The sequence below is a fragment of the Lathyrus oleraceus genome, chromosome 5, assembly GCF_024323335.1.
Source record: "Lathyrus oleraceus cultivar Zhongwan6 chromosome 5, CAAS_Psat_ZW6_1.0, whole genome shotgun sequence".
In the NCBI taxonomy this organism is placed as follows: domain Eukaryota; kingdom Viridiplantae; phylum Streptophyta; class Magnoliopsida; order Fabales; family Fabaceae; genus Lathyrus; species Lathyrus oleraceus.
Window position 1 is genome coordinate 188,947,075 of NC_066583.1, and position 9,559 is coordinate 188,956,633.

Genomic DNA, 9,559 nt, shown 5'->3' on the forward strand with positions numbered 1-9,559 from the left:
GAGGCAAGGTGCACAATGATCCTTGAGGCAATGAATGATATGATATGATGCCATGAGGGATCTTAGGGACAAAATTGGGGTCTTACAGTCATCGTTCAACGTTCGTGATCACCACAAGAGATAATGATTCTATCACTAATCATGCCCATTCGTAAGGATCACTAAATGGAGAAATTTTTAAATTCCGCTGCGCCTTGGATGGCAATTCTCCTTCATATGGGACTGGGCCTGCCAACCATATTACCAACGGCGAAACTGATATATTGCTGACGTTCTTGCTGCTATCGTACTGAATCACCAACCGCTTCGGTTGCTTGAAAATGGGAACAATGACATTAACATCGTCATCTATATGACGAGATTGAACAATCTGGATCATGCCTTCATCCATCAGGCGTTGGATGTCCCTTTTCACAACAACACACCCCCTTGGGTTCACACTACAAATATCACAACCTTCGTGATCATGTTCACAGTCGCTCACCAAACAGATATCTTTGTACATCTGCACCAAAGATCTTCGGATAAACCGGACACCAAAAACCTTGAATTCACCAGGACAACCGTCCACCATATTCACTGAGGAATTCCCATGAGCGGGCAAAGGGTTAGCTTTCACATTAGGCGCGCGGTCTTCAAAAGACACCATGCCACTCTTCATAAGCTTTTGCACCTCGTACTTCAGCGGATAACAGTTCTCAATATCGTGCCCAGGTGCACCCTGGTGAAAAGCACAGCGAAGCTTGGGTTTATACCACCAAGGAAGTGGTTCTGGGATCTGCGGTGGGTTCCTCGGTTGAATCAAATTCTTGAGGACTAAAGATGGGCACAATTTTGCGTACGACATAGGAATCGGGTCGAAAGAGACCTTCTTCCTCTCGAATTTTTGTTGCTGGTGATGATTGTTGTTGGAATTGTTGTTGTTGTAGGTGTTCGTTCTTTGTTACGGTTGTTGTTGTTGACGTTGACTCTGATACTAATGTTGTTGTTGTTGTTGAATTGGTGTTGTTTGTTGGTTGGAAAATACTGGAATGACAAAAGATACTTGATGACGATGGTGTTGACAGGGTCGTGGATTTCTTCTCGCTTGAGGCCTCTTCTGCCTCCCACTGGTTATTGCGTTTGTCTCATTATCCTTCCTCTTACTGAAACTACTCTCATACTTCTTGCTAGTTGACACCTCCTCTTTTGACAATCATCCTTCACGGACCCCTTCTTCAAGTCTCATCCCCATAATAAAATGAACTCAAGGTTTTGAGAAAGATTTTTGTCATCTCCTTCTCCTCCAAAGGAGGAGTGATCTGGGAAGCCAACTCTCTCCAACGTTGGGCATACTCTTTGAATGTCTCCTTATCTTTCTGAGACATGGACCTCAGCTAGTCCCTATCTGGCGCCATATCCACATTGTATTTGTACTGTTTCACGAAAGCCTCTCCTAGATCATTGAAAGTCTGAATGCTTGCACTATCTAGCCCCATATACCAAGGAGTGAAGCACCTGTCAGGCTATCCTGGAAATAGTGAATTAGTAGTTGATCATTATCTGTATGGGTTGACATCTTGCAGGCATACATCACAAGATGACTGAGTGGACAAGAGTTCCCTTTATACTTCTCAAAGTCAAGCACTTTGAATTTCACAGGGATTTTCATATTGGGCACTAAGCACAGTTCAGTAGCACTCTTCCCAAACAAATCTTTCCCTATCAGCGTTTTTAGTTCCTTGCGCAGCTCAGGGAATTGGTCCTTCATCTCGTCCATCTTCTCATAGACGTCCGGGCCCTCGGATGGCTCGGAGTGATAGATGGTGTCTTCTACACGCGGCAAAGTATGCACAACGGGAGGTGGCACGGACATGTGGGAGCGAAACCCTCTGGCACAAAATTAGGTGGCATTCCCCAAGGGAATCCAGCAGGCAGATTAGGAGAAAAGTGGGCGGTGGCAGCAAGCACAGTAAAGGTAACCACTTTAGAAATGACAGTCCTTGCGGGAGGACTTGCAGGAGTTGGAGAAGCTTTGCTCTGGGCCGCAAGAACTGACTTCATCATGGCAGTCAGCCGAGCAATCTCCTCTTTCAAGTCTCGGTTCTCTTGCTCAAGGTGTTCCATGATCTTTGAATGATTAGCTCGAGTGTTGTACCGGTGAGTCAGCTTGGCTAAAGCACAGAAGAACACCAATCACACACCTGGCGAAAACCTGCTTATGCGAATGATGCATGAAATGCAATTTTTGATTATAGTTATTTCCAAGGAACTTACTATGTCATTTGCAAATATATAAAAATTGAAATGGCAATTACAATAATTTTGATATGACCAAAAACCTCTTTTTATTTATATAAATTGGAAGGATTACACTGAGTACAATTTCAGAAACCAAAGTAAAAAGATACAAGAGAAAAGGAGACTAGTCATCCTAAGGATCTCTAACAACAACATCAGAAGATCTGGCTGAAGGCGCGTACTTCCTTCGAATGCGACGGATCTCGGTCTCAAAAGAAGCCTTCATCTGAGTCTTCTCGAGGACAAGTTGGTCAATAATCTTCTTCCAAGCAACGGAAGGTTGAGGCATGCTAGAAAATGAAACCTCTGGCTCTCTCTGTCTCTTCGTCACTCGGTCTTCAAGTAGCTCAATCAGTGCATCTTTGTCCTTAGACTCCAATTGCAACTCCTCATGCTTCTTGCTCAAAGCATGGAAACGCTCTTCCCACATATCCTTCTCTTGCTTCATCTTGACGAGCGCGTCTTCTAACTCCTCTACATCTTGGTTAGGGAGAGTTAATGGCTCAGCCACAACCATAGACATAGGTCTTTCACAAGGATAAGGCATCTACAATTCCATAGCTCTATTCTTCACCCAAAGAGTGTAAGCTTCCAAAGCTACACAATTGTGCAGACCAAGCTCGGATCTTCCTTTCCTATGCACATTAAGCCAAGCATGCACAATCTTCTGCTTCAAATGTTGGGGATCTTTACCCTTTTGATAGAAAAGACCTTATAACAAAGTGTTATTAGGTTTGTCTCTCAAGGGGAACCCAAGTTGACGACGAGATAAAGCAGGGTTGTAGCTTATTCCTCCTTGTGTACCAATGAGAGGCACATTAGAGAATTCACCACAACTATCAATAATCTCCAAACTGCTTAAGGACGGATCATACCAAACTATATCATCATTAATGAGATACATAAGTCTCTGAGACCACCTTAGACATTGTTTGTTGTTGATTCTAAGTGTTGGCAGCAATTTTGGTAAAACAAAGAGTGTTCACAAGATGTCATGTGTGATGTCTTAACATGAGATATCCTATGTACCTGCTGGAGTTCAAGAACATGTGCATGCAGGATTGTTTCAGAATGCCACAAACAATGACAAGGCTTCTGATATGGATGTACCTGCTGGAGCTTAAATGAAAGACATGTTCATGCAGGATTGTTTCAGATGACATACACAATGTCATGGCATCTGATATGGCTGTACCTGCTGGAAGTTATAAAAGGAAGTATTGGATTATGCAGGATTTTTCCAGGATGTCAGACCCGATGTCATGACATCCTGTACACAGAATGTTCAGTATGAATGTCTGGTGTTTTATGATTGCACAATTAATAGCAATCTTTGGATGATTGAAGATATGGCTAGCTGGCGCATTCAATCATGGATTACAACCAGATTTACTTATTTTCCAAGGAGATCTAAACAGCTGTTATAAAAAGATTTGATTGGAAAATAGATTTAGGGTTTTCAAGATGTCCAAGCCCAGCTGAGAGCTTCTATAAAAAGGGACTTAGAAAACCTGTTTGAACACACAACCAAGACTGAGCGAAATATAGAGAGAGAGCTAGGGTTTGTGTCTGTTTAGTCGTGAGACTTATAGGTCATTCAAGTCATCCATTGATGATTGAATTGGACTGATTTGTGGTTGTAATTTGTCACTCTAAAGCTGTTAAGCAAGAGTGTGTGTCTACTTGATCAGAGCTGTGAAGCAAGATCAAGTGTGTGTCTTCTTGATCAAAGCTTTGAAGCAAGATCAAGAGTGTGTCTTCTTGATTGAAACTGTGAAGTAAAATCAAGAGTGTGTAATTGAAAAGTATTTTCTTTTCATAAGGGATTGTTGTTTAAAATCACTGGTGTGTGATTGTAAGGGAAGTGAGTGGGTTCTCATATCTAAGAGTGCTTAGGTAGAAGTTGCACGGGTAGAGACTAGGTGAGAAAGACTGTAACTTGTTGAAGTGTACGGATAGTCTTTGAACTAATTCTATTTTAGTGAATTTCCTTCCTGGCTTGGTAGCCCCCAGACGTAGGTGAGTTGCACCGAACTGGGTTAACAATTGCTTGTGTTATTTGCTTTACCATTCTGTTTATTTATCCATTGTGTGTTGACAGATATCAGTGTCGTAACATTACCTTCGACATCTTATATCAAATACCAGAATTTCAATTGGTATCAGAGCAGGCATCCTGCTCTGGTTCTGGGTGAGATCTAGGGGCAATTCTTTCCGGTACAATGGAGAGGGATGGAGGATCTGTTCATAGGCCACCAATTTTGGATGGTTCTAACTATGACTATTGGAAACCTAGAATGGTAGCCTTTTTAAAATCCCTTGATAACAAGGCTTGGAAAGCTGTCTTGACAGGCTGGGTGCACCCTGTAGTCACTAAAGAAGGAGAAGCCACTATTGAGAAGAAGCCTGAAGAACAATGGTCCAAGGAGGAGGATGATCTTTCTATTGGAAATTCTAAAGCCTTGAATGCAATATTCAATGGGGTAGACAAGAATATTTTCAGGCTGGTAAATAACTGTGAAGTGGCCAAAGAAGCTTGAGACATTCTCAAGACCACTCATGAAGGCACCTCTAGGGTAAAGATGTCTAGACTCCAGCTGCTCACCTCCAAGTTTGAAAACTTAAGGATGAAAGAAGATGAAAATATTCATGAATTCTACATGAGTATCCTTGAAATTGCCAATGCCTCTGGAGCCTTGGGTGAGAAGATGTCAGATGAAAAGTTAGTAAGAAAAATACTCAGATCACTCCCCAAGAGATTTGCTATGAAAGTAACAGCCATAGAAGAATCTCAAGACATCTCAAATATGAGAGTTGATGAGCTAATTGGATCCCTCCAAACATTTGAGATGGGAATATGTGATGGAGCTGAAAAGAAAGTCAGGAGCATAGCATTTATGTCAAACACTGAAGAGGAAGATGAGGAAGGTGGTCAAGATATTGATGAAGACCTGGAAAATGAGATAGCAATGTTGGGAAGACAGTTCAACAGACTGATAAAAAAGGTAGATGTGAGAGCAAAGGGAAATGTCAAGAACATCACATCTGACATCAGTAAATCCAACAGCCTTGGTAAGAAACCAAAGTCTGAAGAAAAGCCCAAAGAAGTTCAGTGCTATGAGTGTAATGGGTATGGTGATGTTAAAACTGAATGTGGGATCTACCTCAAGAAACAAAAGAGGAGTCTTGTGGCCTCTTGGTCTGATGGAAGTGAAACAGAAAAAGCCACAAACCATGTGACTGCATTGACAGGAAGATGGGGGTCTGAGGAAGAGTCAATTGATGATGAAAGAACCCTTAAAGAGTTGTGCCACAGAAAGGCAGGAGTGTGCGGACAAGCTGAAAGCCAGAAGAAAGTGATAGCTCAGCTGGAAAATGAAAAGGAAGAGCTTGTGGAAACCATCTCAAAATTAAAGGTGGAAGCTGTATTCTTGAATTCCAAACTAGATGAGATGACTAAGTATGTAAGAATGCTTAACAATGGATCTGCCATCTTAGACAAGGTTCTCCAGACTGGCCAAATAACAGGAAACAAATCTGGTATTGGATTCAAGGCTGAGTACAGTTACACTGGTTGCAAACCAAAATCCAAACCTAATTGCAGCCATGTTAAAAGCAAACATGAGATGTTACATCAGATGTCACAACAGCAAAAAGGGAAGCATCAAAGATGGAAATGCCAATACTGTGGAAAATTTGGCCACCTGAAGCCCTTTTACTATAAGCTATATGGCTATCCTGGCCCTGTTCAGTCTCAATACCAATCAGGGTCCAAGCATCACAAGACTGTCAACAAAAGGCAATGGACTCCTAAGACAAAGGTCACAAGTCTCATAGCTCACACTTCCCTCAGAGTTTCTGCCAAAGAAGATTGGTACTTTGACAGTGGTTGCTCTAGACATATGACTGGGAACAAAAATCTGCTAACTGAACTTCATCCTCATGCCATGAGTTATGTTAACTTTGGTGATGGTGCAAAGGGGGAAATCAAGGGAATGGGTAGGCTGGATTGCCCTGGAGTTCCTGACCTTGATGATGTCTTACTTGTTAAGGGATTAACTGCTAATCTTATAAGCATCAGTCAACTGTGTGATCAAGGTCTGAATGTAAACTTCACCAAAACTGAATGTCTTATTACTAACAAAGAAAACAAAGTAATCATGAAGGGAGTTAGGTCCAAAGACAACTGTTACATGTGGAGCTCTCAAGAAACTGGATACTCCTCAATGTGTACCTTAGCCAAAGAAGAAGAGGTGAAGATATGGCATCAAAGATTGGGCCATCTGCACCTTAAAGGTATGAAAAGGATCATATTTGTTGATGCAGTTAGAGGAATTCCCAACTTAAAGATTGATGAGGGAAAAATCTGTGGAGAATGTCAGATTGGAAAACAAACAAGGATGTCACACTAGAGGCTTAGACATGACACAACTACCAAAGTCCTGGAGCTACTTCATATGGACTTGATGGGTCCCATTGTTGATTGTAATTTTAAGTGTCGGGTTTTTGTTATCGTCTCCACAGGGATTGTGAGATATCACCGCCTTTCGACAGTTGTTTTAACTCTTAGCTTAAGGTAACAATGGTTTTTGGTTTTAGTCACGGTATCTTGCGGTAAAAGATTTGGTTTTAATATTTGAGAAATATTGCCAAAGTTAGGGTTCGACGATCACTTTGCATGTATATGTTCGATCAACAAAACTTATAAACTCCTTTAGATGATAAACTATTTCACAAAGTCCTCCCAATGTGTTTATCTCTAACACACATTGTGAGTTTTCCAATTTTGATCCATTGTTTATCTCTAACACAATCTATCAAAATGACAACTTTTTGGTTCAACCTTATGGTCAACAAAATCATTCATTACTATCTCTAGCTAACAAACAAGATTGGATGAAAACCTAGGTAAAGAGTTGGTAAACATCTCTCGATCATAAACCAACACAAAGAGTTTTCAATAAAACAAAGTTTTCACCATATATTCACCATTAAAGAGTTTACAAATGAAGATCATCCCATTTACACACAAAGCTAATGATCATCTACATCTAACCTTGACAAAATGAAAAACTTAGCTACTCATTTTCATGGTAGCTTGGTCAATAAGTTTCGGAAGAAGGTTGATCAACATCTGAGTCGAATAATCGAGATTGGATGGGAATCCACCTTCTTTTTGTGAAATATTGTTAAGAGATGAAGAGAAATGATTTCTAGGTCACAAAAGATCTCTAGAGCAATGCTGGAAAATATCTAAAAAGTACAAAAGTATGGAGGTGTAAAAGTATGGCTCCAAAAAGTAGCCCTTGCTACTTATAGAGCTGCTACTGAGCTGTCATGCTCGCTAGGCGAGCAGAATGGCTCGCATAGCGAGCCCCAAAATGAGGCACCTGTGGCACCTGCGCCCAAAGAAATAACCTCTGTCAGATTGGCATGTTCGCTAGGCGAAGCCCACGCTTCACCCTTCGCTCCAGCGAGCTTAGGAGGTTTTGCTACTGTAATTGCTCGCTGGGAGCTCGCTAATGGCTCGCCTAGCGAGTGAGTGTTGGCTGCGCTTTTGGCCAAGTATGGACGTGTTCGCTACACCCTTCGTTGGCAGCTCGCCTAGCGAGTTTGTTGATGTTTGCTACTGTAAAATACTGGAGCTCTTCGCTGGGGACTCGCTGGGCGTTCGCCTAGCGAGCTCTTCGCCACAGCCCTCGCCTAGCGAGCAAGCTGATGAATGCATTCTTTTTCTTGGTCCCTTGCCATTTTCTTGTGCCTTCATTTTCTATTATTTCATGCCTAATTCCTGCACAATAACACACAAATCAAAGGTACCAAGATCGCGTATCATTGTATTGCAATTCTTCAAAAACAAAGGTGGTTTCGAACACTTTAGCAAGGAAATGGAGTGAAAGATGCCCATATTTGATAGCTCAAATAAGCACTTTTGGGTATCTAACAACTCTCCCCAACTAGATTCTTGCTTGTCCTCAAGCAAAGTATGCCTCTTGAAGGACAAGAGGCTTTGCATTAAGAAAAAGGTTTCTCCGAAATCGGATAAAACGGCTCAAACACAAGCGAATCAGCAGATACAAATTTCCAACGGTTAGAATAAAATAATACACAAGAACTAAAACTTAGTAGCAATGTGAAATATGTCTCTATCCACAACAATATTATCTTGAATGAATCACTCTATCTCTCCTCTTCGAATAAGGATTGAAGAAATTACGCGTTTGCAACCGCGGGAATAATCTCACTCTCCAACAACAATGAAGAAATCAATTCAATTTATACAATGTCTAACAATTATAAATGGTAATGTGGAAGCACGAAGATCACTAAGGACTTTTCGGTTGAAGCTTGGTTAGATTAACAAACAAGTTTCATTTCTAAGGCCATTGAAAACGAAATTGCCGATGCAAAAGAGACATTCACTATACATTATTCACACATCTCAACTTCGTTCCATTTATTTCTCATTTGAAACCTTCACAACTCTTATTTCACCACTCAATTTTTGTTTTTCACTATTTTTCTTCCAAGCAAGCATTCATTTTCATTTTCTCTATTTTTTCTTTTCTTTCACATCATATTTACAAAACAGATGTTTCTCTTTTCTATATTTTATATATATATATATATATATATATATATATATATATATATATATATATATATATATATATTTTATGCTTGCTCGGTTTTCCAAGAGTTGTGGCACTTACCGATTCTCATTTTCGTTCTCCCCAACTTATTTCTTACTCACCCTAAGTGAATGCTCTTGACTTTTTACGGCAAAAGAATAATTATCAAAATTTTCCGGGTTGTAAGAAAAAAAAGATTTTTGAAATCTCGCTTTATTTCAAGCTGAGATTCAACTGTTTAAGCTCAAAGGGGTTAACGAATACTCTCTCTGCTTACAGGTAAGTTGTATTTGGAACTGGTTGTGCTCGATAGAAAACAAGTGCCTTGATCATTTCTAATTGCTTCCACATATTCACAATAATAAAAGACACAGCATGAATCAAATGAATCAACAAAGCTTATTAGAATCCAGCATTTAAGTGTACAATGGAGGTTTCCTCACAATTTGTGGTTTTAAGTCCTAGATGAAACATTCATTCAATTATGTTGCAAAAAGACAATATTCAATTACAAAAAAAATAAAGTTCTTAATGCATTCTAAAATTCTAGCCGGAGGTAACCATGTACCTTAGCATTATTCACTTGTTTATTTTTATCATTGTCATCCAAGCTCGAATGCACCTTCATTGGATACTTCTTTGAGGAG